The sequence below is a fragment of the Monodon monoceros genome, unplaced genomic scaffold, assembly GCF_005190385.1.
Source record: "Monodon monoceros isolate NGI ecotype Baffin Bay Population unplaced genomic scaffold, NGI_Narwhal_1 Super_Scaffold_17, whole genome shotgun sequence".
Classification (NCBI taxonomy): domain Eukaryota; kingdom Metazoa; phylum Chordata; class Mammalia; order Artiodactyla; family Monodontidae; genus Monodon; species Monodon monoceros.
This window is the reverse complement of record NW_021703773.1, coordinates 5,145,045-5,161,379: the sequence shown is the minus strand read 5'-3', so window position 1 is coordinate 5,161,379 and position 16,335 is coordinate 5,145,045. Positions and strand designations below refer to the sequence as shown.

Here is a 16,335-nt window from a genome sequence, read left to right as displayed (position 1 = left end):
CCGTCATAGAAATACCTAGAACGAAGAGAAGGCCTGGAAGACGATCTCTACCCCTCTCTGCCACACAGCACACACATTGTCCTGTGGGCAGAGGTGTGCGCCGGGGAAGGCTGACCCAGGCAGGACCCCATGAGCCCACAACCTAAGGACATTTTCTCTGCCATCTTTCACCAATTATTATTGTTACGTTTCAATTAGAAGGGGAGGGAAAAAAAGTCAAGGGGACTTCCCTGGTGGTCTAGTGGTTAAGACTCTACGCTCCCAATGCAGGGGGCCCATGTTTGATCCCTGGACAGGGAACTAGATCCCACATGAATGCCGCAACTAAGGAGCCCACGTGCTTCAACTAAGACCTGGCGCAACCAAAAAAAAAAAAAAAAAAACAACATTAACCAAAAACAGGTCAAGAGGGATGTGGGTGTGTATATTTCTCGGAATCCAGAGGTTCAGGGGGAAAAGAATCCATCAAAAATGTCCCTAGTACAAAAGTTGGCAAAACAAAAAGGACTCTCTGTCTCTCTTTTTTTCTTAAAGCTGAACTGTGTAACAGGAGAAATTCTCTCACAAGGGGAGAGTGTTCCTGAGCCAAGTTTAGGCCGAGGAAAACTTTTCCAGCATGTCAGGAATGAAGCCGACGTTCCATTAAGGAAAGAAAAAAAAAGTGCCGGAGGAAAGAGTAAGCGGGAAAAGGATTCAGACGGAGCTTTAAATTCCAGACGGGGCCGCAGTTGAGAGCCCTCGGGAAGCTCCCTCTGAAGGGAGACAGCAGCCAATTTCTCCCTGGGGCTCCCAGCCCTAGTGGACATTTCCTGTTCTGCCCCTGGACATTCAAGCCAGAACTTACAAAACATCCTTTTCCCTCGAACCAAGCGTTTGGTTCGGAGACCCACCCTTCCCCACGTCGGTGATCTCAGCCCGCCCTCCCCTTCCTTCCACGGAACCCCTCCCAGACCAGAGGCGCTCGGCTTCCTAAGCAAAGATGATGGATCCGCTGTAGCAGGTGACGCCAAAGGGAGAGAGGAGACCCGGGGACCACCACCGACGAGGTAGGAACAGGGGCTGGGTGTTCTGGGGTCATTTGGCATTCATTGAGCAAAGCGGGGCCCTTGAGCTTTAAGCCTTGGGCTGGGGACGTTTTCTGGTTGATGGGGGTGTGTGGTGAGTGAGTGAACTCCAGGGAGGTTGGGCATTTCTTTTCCCTCTCCCTTTCCAAATTTTACTTTAATTCTTGGGTCTCTGGAAGCACGTGTTGTTTGTCTGGTGTGGAAAGTGTTAGGGCAGAATTCTGGGAATTCCCTGATTTCTTTTTTCTTTTGCTTTCTTTTCTTGGAAAGAGAGGTCGTGGGGAGGGAGTCTTGCAATGTCAAGGAGGAGCATTCATAAATACATTCCTCTCTGAATAGATTCAGAGAGGAATGACCCACGTGCCTGTGCAAGGAAAAGGTATTTTCGCCTTGATGAGCTGGGGTCCAGCTGTTTCCCAGGACCTGGGTGGTGTGTCCTCCTGGTCCGCCATGCTTCCCCCTTCTCCCCCTCCAACTGTCATGGGGACACACAACTTGAGCTGTTTCTCAGGTCGGGGGATGTGGCACATGGCCCCAGTGCTGTGCATTTATGGGCAGAGCCCAGGTGTCCCTGGACACTTAGATGTCTGTGGCAGAGCTAACTGGTCTACCTGGAAGGCTGCATGTGGCTTGTTAGGGAATTGCCCCAGCAGCTGGTCACTGAGAAGTTAGCCTTGGCAACACGTGCTGCCATTGGACTGACCCAGAGAACTCAGCATGGCTTCTGCACAAGGAGTGCTCAAAATTTTATGAAGCAGTCATAAATGAAGAATTTCAAATGCCCTTCCTCTGAATTCCTATGGCTTTTTACTTCTCTGTAGCACTCATTTTGCTCCTTATCCACATACTGCCTTGCACTGTTCTCTAACAAGATAAATAAATGAGAGAGTGAATTGGACAAATGAGTCATAACCTATTACTTGGTGATCCCAAGACAGTTACTAGCTCTAGCTGAGCACTGGCTGTGTGCCCAGCACCATTGTAAAGGTGGCAGGTATCATCATCCCCATTTTACAGATGAGGAAACTGAGGCTGGAGACACAACTAGTGAGGGCAGAGGAGGGGTCTATACTGAGTCCAGGATGCGATGTTCTGAAACCAAGATTGGGGTTTGACCCTTGGTTCCCTCATTGCCTAGCTGGGTGATTTTGGACAAGTTAAATGTCCTCAGCCTCAGTTTCCTCATCTGCAAAGTGAGACAATAATAACCACACCTCACAGAGGTGTGGTGAGAGATAGATTCATTTTAAAGATTATTTTACTGAAGCAGGTCAAAATGTAGGCATGCTCTTCCCAGACCCTACTGTGTGCGTTATAAATGTGGAGGGATCTCTTGCAACTGAAAAGCCTCAGGGTTCTGTAGGAGGTAGCAATAGTGCCTTGTTAGGATTTGTACCTTAACGATGGACATTGGGGTTCACTTGCCGGCCAGTACAAGCCTGTAGCCGCCAGTTCACTAGACTCTAAGCTCGCTAAGGGCAGGGTTCGTGTCGTATACACGTTCTGTATTCTGGATTCAACCAACCTCGGAACAAACACCCGCCCCCCAAAAAAAAATTCCAGAAAGTTCCCCAAAGCAAAACTTGAATTTGCACTGCAATTATTATTATTATTATTATCTTTTTTTGCGGTACGCGGGCCTCTCACTGTTGTGGCCTCTCCCGTTGCGGAGCACAGGCTCCGGACGAGCAGGCTCAGCAGCCATGGCTCACGGGCCCAGCCGCTCTGCAGCATGCGGGATCTTCCCGGACCGGGGCACGAACCCGTGTCCCCTGCATCGGCAGGCGGACTCTCAACCACTGCACCACCAGGGAAGCCCCTGCACTGCAATTATTTACAAAGCATTTACATTGTATTTACAACTACTTGCATGGCACTTCCCTTGTATTAGGTTTTATAAGTAATTTAGAGATGATTTAAAGTATAAGGGAGGATGTGTGTAGGTTATATGCAAGCACTATGCCATTTTATAGAAGGGACTTGAGCATCAGTGGATTTTGGTGTCCGCAGGCATCCTGGAACCAATCCCGGGGGGGGCGGGGAAACCAAGGGACGACTATGTATTTGTCTCTCTTAGAAAATGTTTCTCAACCTGTGATTGAGGGACCTCATTGCCCTTCAGAAGGGTCGCAGGGTCCCCTTAGGGCAGGAGTTCAACAAAGCAGCTGTGGATGCTCCAGGAGCCTCCTCTTTCCACTCCTGACAAAGCAGCTCCATCTTTACCTGATTACATGTTGGGGTGCCCATTTGAAAGAAAGTTTTGAAAACAATGTTCAGAACTGCTTACCTGGGACAGGTAATGTTGTGTCTAGGGAGAAACTGACTGCTTACGGAACGGAGTTGATTTATGGAGGGATTTCCTGCTGGGCCCTGTCTGGGCTCTCACTTGGCCCTCCCCATCACCTTCTACTTAGTGACCATCTCCCACTCCGGGGAACCCACAGGAGGTGTGTGCCAAGCGGGATCGGGAGGTGAGCCCTTCTGTCCCAGGCAGCCGGTCCTCAGGTGCAGGGACAGACAAGGGGCGGGGCCCCAGAGAGCTTATATTATTACAACCCGGCCTCTCTCTAAGTCTTCTCGGAATGTGTCCTTCTCAATTCTGCTCACAGTGATGGACTGCCTGATCAATACTCATAATAGCTATGATTCATCTACCTTAACAATGACAGCTTCCTTTCTGAGCCTGGCGCTGTGCTGAGCACATTACGCGGATATGCTCAGGTAATCCCCACGAAAGCCCTGGAAGGCAGTTTCAGCCTGTTCCCCACTCTGCTGGTGAGCAGCGTGAAGGTAAAGGCGTTACATCACCTCACCAAGGGCACCCAGCCAGTTAGTGATGAAGGCGGGATTGGAGCCCCTCCCCCAAGCCTGATCCACCCCACCTTGAATATTTTTGCAGCCCCATTTGACAGAGGTAAGAGGGATGTTGTTGTGTGTTTCTTTCATATTTTTGGCAAAGGATGGTCCCTGAGAATAGGCTGGGAGGAACGGGGCCAGGACAGGACGTTCCATGGCGGAAGAGTACTGCTGTGAAAAAGTAGAGTCGGAATTCTTGTCCAAGCTGTGGCCCTGGGAGCGTCACCTGTCCTATGAGAGGTGACATGGGTTTAGTGGGAAAGAGCCAGCTCTATTGCCAGACTCCCCGGGCTCAAATCCTTGCTCTGCCCCATGTTAGCTAGATCATCTTCGGCGAATTTCCAAAATAAAGATATTCCCTGTAGAGGGATGATAATAACCGCACCTATATCACAACGATATTATGATGAAATAACTCAGTCCACATAAGGCTTGTCTGGCACATAGTAAGCACTCAATAAATATTTTATTATGTGTAAAAGAGGTTGGTTTAACCTTAGGCAAGTAGTTGGGTGGCAGGCTGGAAATAAGAAGTAACTAGTGTTTGAGATTGAAAAATGGACACCAGCAATGTCACCTGTGAGCTGGGGATGGGACGGTTGTGCCTGGACCCCAGCCAGGAAGGATCCAGAGTCCCTGAGAGACAGCTTAAGAACTACGAGAAAAAGCTTAGATGTTCTCTTAGAAGTTTAATAAAACTGAAACTAGTCTTCAGGATTGGACTTGCCAAATTGGACCCTCTGATTAAATGAAGTTTAACTTATTTATCTTTGTAGTTATGGAAATTAGTCCCACTTCTGACCTATTGTTATTTCCAAAACAAAAAACAAAAAAAAAAGCTTGCTTGTAAATGCCATTGGCTGAACCACTTGTACTTTTGGAAGGATGACTTTAAGATTTCAAGCTGAGATATTAAATTTAAGAGCTAAATATAGCTGATAAAAAAAAAAAAAAACCAGGAAGGGCTCATGACTTATAAAAGAATTTTGTGGCTTTTTCAGAGAACAAATCCGTGAGCACCGCCTAAGTCTAGACTAAATTTGCAATGATTTTGAGAGGAGCATGCATCCATTTGCCGACTGTTACTGGAAGCAAAAGTATGCAAGAAATAAATGAGAGGTGGTTGTTTATTGAGCACTTACTATGAGTCAGGCATTGTGCTAAGTGCTTCATATGTACTATCTCACTTGTTTAACCCCCATGTCTGCCTATCAGGTGAGTACAGTTGATCCTTGAATAACATGGGTTTGAGCTGCGTGTGTCTACTTATAAGAGGAATTTTTTTCAATAAATACATACAGTATTTAAGTATCTATTGAAAAAACTACCCAACCTGGGGTTGGTTGAATCCACGGATGCGGAATCTCGGATACGGAGGGCTGACTCTGTGGAGGGTGGTGATCCCTAACCCCCTGTGTTGTTCCAGGGGCAACAGTACTACTATTATCCCCAGTTTGCAAATAAGGATAACAAGCCTTAGAGAAGGAAACAATATGCAAAAAAGCACACAGCTGCTAAGTGCCAGGGTAGGGATTCTACCTCAGTATGTCTGGCTTGGGTATGGGCGCTTAACTCTTACCTTATGGTAAATCTAATCCTCCCTGATTTAAGCCCTTTCTATCTGTCTCAGGAGGGCCGTATTTGGAAGGGGGTGGAGTAACTCACAACCCTCTTAGGCATTTGGAGAGCAGGGGTCAGAAGATGCAAAGGGCACCTGACAGCAGAGGCCCAGTGCAGCTGCATCCAAGCCAGCAGACTGGGTCAGGCGGCCAGGCGTGGGTAACCTCGTGAAGCAGGCTGTCTTCTTAACCTTTCTCCGTGCACTCCGAGAGGCCCACTGTCTCCAGGGATTTGTCCCTCCTTTTCTGCAGGGATCTCAGCACCTAATCCCCTCTGTATCCCATATTTAAAATGGATCCTCTTATTTGCTGTCCATCCAACCCTCCTTTGACCAGTGCTTGACCTTCAGCAGACCATTGAAAAGTGACTAATAAGTGAATTGATACACAGGTTCATCTCCAGTGGGAGACTTAGCTGTCACTGTGGCAGCACATAGGTGAGCATTTTGGAGGAGGGAGACTCCCCAAGTACCCGCTAGCCAGCTCCCCAGTTGTTTCCTGCTCCAGTCTGGAAAGGCAAGCTCCTTTGTGAGTGTCTGGGGTCCAGGTCACAAGGTTTTCATGTGTTACTGGATACAGAAGCTGCTTATCTGAATTCTCCAAATCTTTATAGCACCGACTCAACCGGGACAGCTCCAGGCAGTGGCATGAAGCGTGATGTCTTTCCTTGGTGCCCAGAGCGCTCTCTCTCCGTCTCTCTCTGTGTCTCTCTTTCGTAGAGGCCCTTCTTCCACCCACCTTCTCAGCCTCCGACATCCAGACCCCTTCCTTCCCCATCTCTGGTTAGGATTTCAGGCCCTTAATTCACCGAACAACGTTGAAGCACACATCGCCCACGTGTGGGTGTGTTTACAACAAGAATAATTTTTTTTTGCTGGAGACAAGATGACAATGGAATTTAGGAATCAATGAGCAGTTTGGGGAGGGTTTTTAAGGATTTTGGAATATAGGTCCTTCATACACGATAAACTAAGGCTCACGTGGGGCCTATCTGTAGCTATGGAGGGACCTAGTTTAATGGCTAAGGGTAGGGTTAGGGGAAAAGGAGGAATCCCTTGTATCTCCCAGGCCACCCAAGATACATGAGAATGGGGAGATTACACCTTCTGCACTTTCAGCCCTGGAGGGGCTCCTAGCTTCACCTCTATTTTCAAAAGGAGGTTCCATGGGACAGAAGCAGACAGAAGTCCCTGAAAAAGCAGACACAGTACCGAACAAAATGTCCCCAGGCAGCAGGGGAAGGCTCGGTGTATGTTCACTGGTCCATGTGGGGCTCTCCTGGACCCTTGGAACTTTCCATGGTTTGACTTTCTGGCTAATCATTAGCAGATGCGTGGTGGCTGGCAGCCCGAGTTCTGGGCCAGCCTGAGGGCTGCTCTAGCTGCCGTGCGGGGCTGGGGTCCCTGGAGTTTTTTTTCAGGAGCTAGCAGGCGTGCCCCGGGCTGCTGACCCCCCCGCTGGCTGAGGGACAGCTTCTCTGCTGCCTCATGGCCTCTCGCTGCTGGTGGTCCAGAGCCCCGTGTGGTTTTCCTGCCTCAGGTTTCCTTCTCCAGCATCCCTGAGCGAGCACGGGCCCTGCTCCTTTTCTGGGAGTGGCTCAGCGGCCCTCGCTGCCCATCGCTGCAGAGACACCGGGTGGGCGTCAAGGAAAAGAGACGTTAGTAAATAAACAGCTATTGGGGCTCCAGGCAGGGATCAGCCTTAGTCTGAAGGCATTCAGTCTGCTTCTGGAATAATGAGTGTAAGGCTTGAAAGGGATCTCAGAGGCTTTCTGGTCTAAACCCTTCATTTTACAGATGAGGGGACCAATACCTAGGGGAGTGGTGACTTGGCCAAGGTTATAAAGCTTGGGTCCACGAAACCAGTCTGCTATGTGGGTGGTCTGGTAGGGGTAGTTACAATTTCTCGGGTGCTGGCTATGTCCATTGGCCCCTAAATCCCCTCCCCACTCTTCACTCTCCTCTGTGTCCAGCAGGCTGACCTGAATAGTTACCTTGCATTTGGCTCCTATATAGTTTAGGTTCAGCCAATGGAGGCCTCAGGAAGGAGGTCAGAGGGAGGGGAGAGGGACACAAAGGTACTTATTCCCCTTGGTCCTTTCGTGCTGCATTGCCTGGGCTGGTGTCTCCCCTGACTGAAGGCCACACTCCTGTCAGACGGCCCTTCTGTCCCTCTGACCCTCAGGCCTAGGGCAGCAACAGTGTCTCCCCGACCGTACAGCTCTGGAGAACTGCACTTTCTCTTGTCCCCAACTCTACTCAGGCCTTTGTAAACCGTCCCTTTATTAAACTCTCGATTGGAGAGTGTTACCTGCCAGGGTCCTGACAGATACAAGAGGGTTTGTTTATTAGATAAAGGAAAGTCTATATGACAGGAGGATGAAATTTAGCAAGAGGGTGTATTTGTTTCCTGAGGCTATTTTGAGAAATGACCATGAACTTGGAGGCTTAAAACAATAGGCATTTATTCTCTAACAGTCCTGGAGGCCGCCTGTCCTACCTCAGCATCACTGGGCAGAAATGAAGGTGTCGCCAGGGCCGTGCTCCCTCCAGCGTCTCTCAGAGAGGATGGCTGCAGTGGGCTGGAGTTGAGTCTTTCCCTTTCCAGGTCAGTTAGGCTTTGATGGTACCCCAGCAGGTTAGGCTCTGGTTAACTAATTTCCTCTGCAGACTCACAGACTTAGAAAACAAACTATGGTTAACAAAAGGGAAAGGTGGGGGAGGGATAAATGGGGAGTTTGGGATTAACATATACACACTGCTATATTTAAAAAGGATGACCAACAAGGACCTACTGTACAGCACAGGGAACTCTGATCAATATTCTGTAACAACCTAAGTGGGAAAAGAATTTGAAAAAGAGTAGATACATGTGTATGTGTGACTGAATCACTTTGCTGTACACCTGAAACTAACACAACACTCTTAATCAACTAGACTCCAGTATGAAATAAACATTTTAAAAAGAAGAAGAAGAAAAATGGAACGCTCTGGCATGTTTCAAATGGTTTCTTTCCCTCTCCCCTTGCCAGAAGCCCAAGGGGATTTTTCTCTGTGGGAATCTGGTCTAGCTCCTGGGGGTAAATCTCAAAATTCTGGGTCTCCCTGGAGTTTGAAACCTTCAGAGCTGTCCACACTGAGCCCCCAGCAATTCGTCAATTGCAGTTTACCCCAGCATGGTTTCCATCGTGGTTCTGGTTGTGAGTCTCTGCTCCTCGCTAAGCAGTGACTTCCTGCATTCACCTGTATGCCGCTCCAATCTGGCTGCAGTGGTTTGCCCTCTTTCCTCCCCTCTCTTACGAATCCCAGAGGAGTTGTTGATTTTTCAGTCCGTTTATCTTTTTACTTGTTGGTAGGACAGAGTGGCGACCTCCAATCTCTCTACACACAGAACTGGAAAACTCTACACATTTATTGACATCCCCGTGCTTGACAGAAGCATTGCCCAGTCTTTGAGGGACATGTATTGCTGAAGACGCCTTTCAGCCCCCCAGACTCTCTAATTCTCTTATCCTTGGGCCTGGCAGCTGGCGGTCACTGTGGCATTCCCATTCTCAAGCCAACAGATTAGTCACCAGGCAAAACACTGTGGGAGACGAAATGGCAGCAGGGGTGATGGGGACACCAAAGTTGTGGAAGGGCCCAGCCTGCCGACATTATGTATGTGGAGGTTTCTTGACTCAAGAGTTGAATCCTACAATTGGGAGTTTGGGATTAGCAGATGTAAACTATTATATATAGGATGGATAAACAACAAGGTCCTACTGTATAGCACAGGGAACTATATCCAGTATCTTGTGATGAACCCTAATGGAAAAGAATATAAAAAAGAATGTGTATATATGTATAGCTGAATCACTTTGCTGTACAGCAGAAAGTAACACAACATTGTAAATCAATTATACTTCAATAAGAAGTATACCTGAGTATACACACACATTTATAAATATTTCTATATGTGACCATACGAATCTATATTCAGCAGAACATGAATTCACACTGATGTCTCCAACTCCAAACCATGACCACATGGATCTTTCTAGACCTCCCTTTGCTCATCTATAACTCCCCACTCCGACAGTGAGAAACCTGGCTCCCACCATCTGCCATCCACTTACTTCATTGTTCAATTGAGACATATGTGTATAGCGGTATTAGACGTGTTAACACGTACACTCATGGGAACAACTTTATCAGCTAGAGAACAGTGCTTGTGCACAATTTCCTTTGCCTTCAGTTTTACAGACTCCATTCATTTCCAAAGTTAGTTAGGTCAGCATCTTTCCCCCCACATTCCCTCCAGTGGACTTGTTTCATACATTTGCAATATAGTTAGGTCATTTTGTCACAGTCTGCATTCCATCCTGGGATTCCCTGATCTCCTAAATATTTTTTCTTTAATTTGCACACATTAAGTTTCACTTTTTTGTGCCATAAAGTTCTATAGGTTTTGACAAATGTGTAGTGTCATGCCCCCACCATTACAGTATCATATGGAATAGTTTTATACCCTAAAAAAATCCCCTGCACTTCACGTATTAAGGCTTATTGTGGAGTAACACCTGGGAAAGGAAAAGGAGAGAAAGCAAGATTGGACACTACAGTGTTCAGACTGTGATACAGGTCAGATTAAGTCTGCCAGGCCAACGTGAAGCTCCAAAGCAAAAATTGCCTGAGAGAGGAGTCCCACATTGGGCAGGAATGGACAGGACGTTGTACCACCACCTTGCTCAGCCATTGGCTGGGGGCTGCCGGAGGGGACTGATCTCAGCTCAAAAGCCCAGGCAGACTCTGAAGGCACTAACAGCTTCAGGTTAGCAGCTAACCACATTCCTTGATGCTGGGTTGCTAAATCCGTCCTTGACAGGGGTCTGAGTGCTGCAACTCTGTGTCTGCCGGAAAGATCTTTGAAGTTTCCAAGCAGAGGCTGGCTAACCACTGATCAGGAATCTTGAGCGGAGGATCCCTGCATCAGGTGGGATTTCAAATCAGGTGATCCCAATGGCCTCTCTCAGCTGCTGGGCCCCGTGACAGGCCTTCAGCCTGCTCTGATCCAGACAACCCAGCTATTCCATTTCTCACATTCATTCCACCTTGCTCAAGGCCCTGCTTCTCTTCTTACCCTGGCTAACGTATGCCCTGCTCTGTCCTAGAGGTAGGATCAGGGACCAAGATTATTCGTGCAGGTGCCAGGGAGCCAAAAGATGGAAGCTATGGCTCCCACTTATGCCCACACCTTCTTAGACCCCAGATGCTCAACAAAATGGTTACAGTATCAATAGCAACGTGGACCACAGATTAGAGCGTAGATAAAAAGCTTGTGAGTGCAAGCAAGGAAGTTGAAAAATTCAAAGCTAAGACTACACAGACCAAATCCTGTTTGGAAATGTCCCCTCCCTTGAACATGGGAAAAACAAATCAACAGCACTCCCTACCGATCTGTGTATATACCATACCTGGCAAGGTACGACACTTTTATTTTCTTCAATCCCAACTCCTATGGGCACCCCTGGGTTTTTATCTGCAGATGTGCAATTCTGCTCTTTCTCTGCAGGAAGGTGGAAAACTTCCAGAAGAAGGAGTGGCTCTGATGCTTTGTTCTACCTGTGCTTACTTTTGCTTTTATTTAACCTGTTGAAGGTTAAAAGCCTGTTTTAGTCTTGTAACTTGGCAGCTCTGCCTGGCTCACAAATGTCCTAAGATAAACAAGTGAGGTCTGTATATAACCTCTCAGGACAGTCATAGCTTCCAAGCCAAAAGAACTTTTAATATTTACTTTGACTCTCTTTGGAGACTTCCTCTGAATGTTTGCTTCTGCTTTGAAGCATTTTCAGACTCCATAGACCCTGTTTGTTTTGCCCAGCCAGAGAACAGTGGCATTTTTTTTCTTATATTCACGCTCCTATTTTTGTACAATGAGCCGTGCATACTGATTTTAATTCCAAAGGCTCACAAATTAAAGCGCTTCCTTGAACCCAGACCTCCAGTACTTTTGCCAGCCTTCTCATTTTCTTGTCCACTTTGTCGTTTCGTGGTGGAGTAAGTAAAGCCAGAACCTGTTGGCTCAGAGTAGAAATAAACTATTGGTGGATAAACTCTCCTGACCCTCCCACCCCCAGGACCAGACAATGGGGTTGGAATCCATGTTTAAATACCCAATGGTTGCTCCAGGTCACTACCCCAAAGTTATACGAGACCCACAAAAGTACTAAGAGTTACTATTCCAAGAAGACACTTGGCGGTTTCTGAATCCAGGACTTTTGAATTATAGGCAGGTTCTGTCTCTGAACACAAAGCCGGAGCACACATAAATAGTCTGCTTAAAAAAAAAAAAATTCAATAAAAAGTCCACAAAGCGTGTACTGTCCCTGAAGCATTATGTAGGAATACAAGTGACAAGTAAATGAAATTAAAAAACAAAAGAAGTTTTTTTTTAAGTGCTTTCATTCCTCTCCCTGAGGATACAGACTGAAATTGTCAACCTGGCAGCTGTTTCCACAGGAGGAGACGAGGGCCACAGGTCTGAAGCGTGAGCTGTCTTCTAGAAACTGCCCTCTTACGATAGGTGACAGTTGCATCACCTTGAAATAGGAGAACACTTTTTTGTTTTTCTTTTCCCTCCAGAATTCAACTTTACTAGCACGGTGTGTTAAAGAGCAATCACAGAGTGGCTGTTGGAATTATAGAGGAATTTCTGAGAATTAGCCTTAGGCAAAAGGCATCTGGCTGGAAACTTGCACTGAAAACTTACCTTGCAAGTCAGCATGTGACTTCCACCTGACTTAATTTTCCTCAGTCCCAAGGGTTCCAAGGCCAGAGAAAAGGTTCTGGTCTGGGTTGCTGGCGTGTTTGCTCTTCAGAGTCAACTGGGAATAAATTCAAAGACAAATCAACAAAGGTAACTTCTCCCTTTGACACTGAGTATAACTGGGAGGGTTTCTTAAGTAAAATTTTTTGTTTTCTCATCAAAATAACAGATATGCAATCTTTGTATTTGGTTTAAGTGTGAATGAAAGAGATAAGGATTGAGGAAAACACAAAGGACCGGGCAGGGGTGGGGAAATCTGAGTCGAGGTTTTAGCTTCTGTCTCTTGACCTGGGGCATGTTGCTGGGCCTTGGTTGACTTATCTTAAAAGAAGAAGGTGGAACTAGATGGCCCCTAAAAGCCTTTCCAGGTCTGTTCTAGGAATCAGTCTCTTAGTTTTTATTTTTTGTTATCTTTAGGCCAAAACAATGATGCAAGGTAGAATTAGGGTATAGATTTGCAAGAGGGTCATCTTTTTTTTTTAAATTTTCTTTTAATTAATTTTTATTGGAGTCTAGTTGATTTACAATGTTGTGTTAGTTTCTGCTGTACAGCAAAGTGAATCAGTTATACATATCCATATATCCACTCTTTTTTAGATTCTTTCCCCATACAGGTCATTACAGAGCACTGAGTAGAGTTCCCTGTGCTATACAGCAGGTCCTTATTAGTTATCTATTTTGTACATAGTAGTGTGTATATGTCAATTCCAATCTCCCAGTTTATCCCTCCCCCCTTCCCCCTTGGTAACCATAAGTTTGTTTTCTACATCTGTGACTCTATTTCTGTTTTGTAAATAAGTGCATTTGTACCATTTTTTTAAGATTCCACATATAAGCGATATCATATGGTATTTGTCTTTCTTGCAAGAGGGTCATCTTGTGGCTGGTAGCAGGCTTCAGATGACTCTCACCTCATCCAATATGTTTGCAAAGATGAACTGAGATCAAGACGGGCATCAGGGTAGGCGTTTATATATATTTGTCAAATGAATGAGTGAATCAATCAATCAGTCAGGATAGTATTGAGGGAGAAGGGAATGAAGTCCTTCCACTGGTGGAAGTTTATTTGGGGTAGGGCATAGATTTGCTTAGCAGTGATGGCTGGGGAGAGGTTTTATGGACAGATTCAGCCAGAGCTGAACTTCAGGACTGGGAAATGTTAGGGTTAAGACTAGTTTACATAGCACTCTTTATCTATAGAATAAAATAGAGTGATTGCTGGCAGGCTGCTAAGGACTACAGTTTTTCCAACTACAGGTGGCTTAACTACAAGATAATGGGACTCTTCTTCTCCCCAGTTTAATAACCAGAATATTGATTAGTATTTGCTTTGGCCGAGTCTTACAGAAATCCAAACTTATAGTGGCTAAATAACATGTAAGTTTATTTTTCTTTCACATAAATGAAATCTGTAGGTAGGCAATTCAGGGCAGGCTTAGAGGTTCCAAGGTGTTATGGATTAGCATCCTTCAACCTCAAGTTGAAGTATGGCTGCATGAACTCAGCTATCCCATCAGCATTCCAGCCAGCAGGCAAAAGAAAGAGCCAATAAAGGGCTCACCTCCTGTCTTAGTCCGTTTGGGCTGCTATTACAAACTATCACAGACTGGGTCATTTATAGACAACAGAAATTTATTTCTCATAATTTTGGAGGCTGGAAGTCTGAGATCAGGGCGCCAGCATGGCTGCATTTCAGTGAGGGCCCTCTTCCTGGTCCATAGCTGGTGCCTTCTAGCTGTGTCCTCACATGGTGGAAGGGGCAAGGGGTCTCTCTGGAGCCTCTTTTATAAGGGCACTGATCCCATTCATGAGGGCTTAACCTCCATGATTTAAGCATCTCCCAAAGTCTCCACCTCCTAATACCATCACCTTTGGAGGTTCGGGTTTTAACATATGAATTTTAGGGGGATACAAACATTCAGACCATAGTACCACCCCACTTGCCATGAATGATACTCCTTGGAAGTTGAATTTGACACTTCTTTTTTTTTTTTCTTTTTTTGCGGTACGCGGGCCTCTCACTGTTGTGGCCTCTCCCGTTGCGGAGCACAGGCTCCAGACGCGCAGGCTCAGCGGCCATGGCTCACGGGCCCAGCCGCTCCGGGGCATGTGGGATCTTCCCGGACCGGGGCACGAACCCGTGTCCCCTGCATCGGCAGGCGGACTCTCAACCACTGCACCACCAGGGAAGCCCTTGACACTTCTATTGTCATCCCATTGACCAAAACTTAATTACATGACCACACCTAAGTGCAATGGAGACCGGGAAACATAACTTTTATTTATAATACGTAAAAATCAGCTTTTTTTGGTTTAAGAGAGAGGGGGAGAACAGATATTAGGGAATATTAGTCTGTCACCCTGAGAGATTACACACTTATTCCAGTTATGCAATGAAGCTCCTTTTGTTCAACTCCTTTGGTCCTTATCCCTTAAAATCATCTTCAGGGCCCATAGTAAATTATTTTCAGTATTCTAAATCTTTGCCCTGTGGAGGTGAATTTGATTTTTGAAAGCAGGCCAGGGTCACTCAGGACAACTGTGATGAGTAAGGTGGGTGATAAAGCTGAGAATTACCATTTCATAAGAATGAGATATGGGCTTGTATATTTGGATATTATAGGCTATACTGGGCATTAGGATCATTCCTACAGAAAACAACTCTAGAACCCGGATATAATACATAAAGCGATTAACTGAAGGTACTGAAGAGGGAACAGAAGTAGGTAGATTCTGGTGTTGCATGTAGCTTGGAGAAGAGGAGATAAGGAGTCATACAAGTAGTCCCTCTGCCTCGGCTTTTAGTGCGGGGCTAAGTGTAGTCCACACAGTGGCTTGTGTAATAGAGACATCCATGAAAAACTCCCGAGCCCTGCTGTTCTGGAGAATAAAAGAAGTGAAGCCAGGAGATGATGAATGCTGAAAAAGTGGGGGAACCCAGAAAGGAAAGAGCCAAAGAGGGGATCCCTACACCAAATCATTGCCCAACCCCTGAACCACACATGCACAGAAAACACTCAAAGCAGCTCAGCTACACAGAAGGTCTGCACTCAGACTGGAGCTGCCACCCCAAGAAACAGGGTTTGGAGTTCAAGCCCAACAAGAAAATTATCTGCTAAAACAAAGGAAAAACAACTCTCACCAGAGAAAAATAATGGAATCTGAAATCTCCACAGCTTAGTATTCATGATGTCCAAGATGCAGTCCAAAATTATCCGACCAATGGATACTAATAAACTAACACTAATATTAGTCTCTAACATCTGAAAAATCAACATAATTCAAAAAATTAATAGAATATAGAGGAAAACCAATATTATTTTAATAAGTGCAGAAATAGCATTTGTCAAAATTCAACACCCATTTATCATAAAAAAATGTCTTAGTAAATTATGAATTAAAAAAAAAAACTTTCGGGACTTCCCTCGTAGTCCAGTGGCTAAGACTCCGTGCTCCCAATGCAGGGGGCCTGGGTTCGATCCCTGGTCAGGGAACTAGATCCCACATGCTGCAACTAAGAGTTCGCATGCTGCAACTAAGACCCGGCACAGCCAAATAAATACATAAATAAAAGTATTAAAAAAAAAAAACAAACTTTATCGGGCTTCCCTGGTGGCGCAGTGGTTGAGAGTCCGCCTGCCAATGCAGGGGACGCGGGTTCATGCCCCAGTCCGGGAAGATCCCACAAGCTGCGGAGCGGCTGGGCCCGTGAGCCGTGGCCGCTGAGCCTGCGCGTCCGGAGCCTGTGCTCCGCAACGGGAGAGGCCACAACAGTGAGAGGCTCGCGTACGGCCAAAAAAAAAAAAAAAAAAACAAAAACTTTCTCAACTGCATCTACAAAATCAGATAGCTAATGTACTACAATGTGAAGGATTTTATGCTTTCTACCTGGGATCAGGAACAAGGCAAGGATGTTGACTAGTTTTTTTTAACATTGTATAGAAGGGCCTAGTCAGTGCAGCAAGGCAAGGGAAAAAAAGTATACAGAT

The 16,335-nt window shown here is 46.1% G+C and overlaps 1 protein-coding gene across 4 annotated transcripts in view; it reads left to right on the top strand.

Annotated features, from left to right (window-relative positions):
* The first annotated feature begins 808 nt into the window (after positions 1 to 808).
* Positions 809 to 16,335, top strand: part of TACC1 (transforming acidic coiled-coil containing protein 1) — a 113,068-nt gene continuing 97,541 nt past the window's right edge. Inside the window, exon 1 of one of the 4 annotated variants that reach the window (XM_029226562.1) lies at positions 809 to 1,046. The gene's annotated coding sequence lies outside the window, so the exon portion shown is untranslated. Of the gene's footprint in view, positions 1,047 to 11,890; positions 12,437 to 16,335 lie in introns of those variants that run through there. The other 3 variants (XM_029226560.1, XM_029226563.1, XM_029226565.1) reach the window with 3 other exon arrangements.